The following is a 1,710-nucleotide window of genomic DNA, read 5'->3' on the forward strand; positions in this document are numbered from 1 at the left end:
TCCATAGGTATGCTAGTTTAGCAGATGAGTGGGTTCACGGAACATCTTAGGCTGCCATTCTGGACAGAGAATCTTGGGATCACTCTACATATTCAAGATAATTACAGGACTCTTGAACAATGTGGTGGTTAGGGGTGCCAACCTCCACACAATTGAAAATCTGTGTATAACTTTTGACTCCCCCAAAATTTAACTACTGATAGCCTACTGTTGCCCAGAAGTCTTATCAATAACACAGTCAATTAATACGTATTTTGTATGTTATATGTATTATACACTATATTCTTATAACACAGTAAGCTAGAGAAAAGAAAATGGTATTAAGAAAATTATAAAGAAAAGAAAATACATTTACAGTACTGTACACATTTATTGAAAAACATTCATGTATAAGTAGACCCATGCAGTTCAAATCCATGTTGTTCAAAGGTTAACCATGCTTCTTTATTAGGTATATAGTTTGCAAATATTTTTTTCTGGACTTGAATTCCTTATTTATTCCCTTAATGTATCTTTCACAGAGCAAACATTTTAAATTTTGATAAATAACAATTTATTTATTTTTTACTTTTAAGCCACCTATGTTGATGAATTTAAACTGAGCTCCTTGTAAACAGCATATAGGGCATGTTAATTGTTGTATTTAGACCTTTTACATTTAAGATAGTTATTGGTATGTTAGAGTTTAAGTCTGCCATTATATTATTTTTATTTGTTTCTTCTGTCTTTCTTTTCTACCTTTCATGGGTTACTCTCACATTTCTTTTTATTAATAGACTTTATTAATAGATTGAAAGAAAAAGTAAGTACTACAGAGAATTGACTATACCACTCACCACCAACACACACACTTGTATTACTGTGGTACATTTGTTATAATCAATGAACCAATATTCATACATTATTATTAGCTAAAGGCTATAGTTTACATCAAGGTTCACTCATTGTGTACAGTTGCATAGCTTTTGACAATTGCTTGATGTCACGTGTCAGACATTACAGTATTATAGAAAGGAGTTTCACCGTCCTTAAAAATCTCTACCATCTCTCCCCAAATTCCTGACAACCAATGATATTCTTCATGTCTCCATAGTTTTGCCTTTTCCAGAAGGTCATATAGTTGGTTTCATACAGTATGCATCCAAACAAGCTGTCTTCACTTTGGAATATGACTTAAAACTGATCTATGTGTTTTCATGGTTGAATAGCTCATGTATTTTTATCTGTGAATAATATTCCATTGTATGGATACGCCACTGTTTTTTCATTCATTCACCTCTTGAAAAACATCTTGATTGCTTCCAGTTTTGACATAAGCTTCCACTCAACTGGGACATACCCGGAAGTGCAATTGCTGGAACACGTGGCTTTTGGATGTTGAACCAACCTAGTCTACGGCCATGCTACCCTGAACAAGCCCAATCCCGTCTGATCTCAAAAGCTAAGCAGGGTCGGACCTGGTTAGTACTTGGATGGGAGACCACTTTGGAAGACCAGGTGCTGTAGGGATTGTAAGTTGACAAGGTCCTTGCAATCTGTGAGGTCCACCAAGGGTTGCCTCCCCTAAAAAATATAGATGAATGAATGAATGAATGAATGAATGAATGTTGAACCCGCCTTACATACCTGGAATAGATCTCATTTGGTCATGGCGTATAACTATTTTTATACATGGTTGGATTTAATTTGCCAATATTTTTTGAGGACTTT

General features: G+C 34.8%; 1 pseudogene; it reads left to right on the forward strand.

Moving 5' to 3' along the window:
• The first annotated feature begins 1,390 nt into the window (after positions 1 to 1,390).
• Positions 1,391 to 1,509, forward strand: LOC111733554 (annotated as a pseudogene).
• Positions 1,510 to 1,710: the final 201 nt, after the last annotated feature.

This window comes from Pteropus vampyrus, unplaced genomic scaffold, assembly GCF_000151845.1.
Source record: "Pteropus vampyrus isolate Shadow unplaced genomic scaffold, Pvam_2.0 Scaffold573, whole genome shotgun sequence".
Lineage (NCBI taxonomy): Eukaryota > Metazoa > Chordata > Mammalia > Chiroptera > Pteropodidae > Pteropus > Pteropus vampyrus.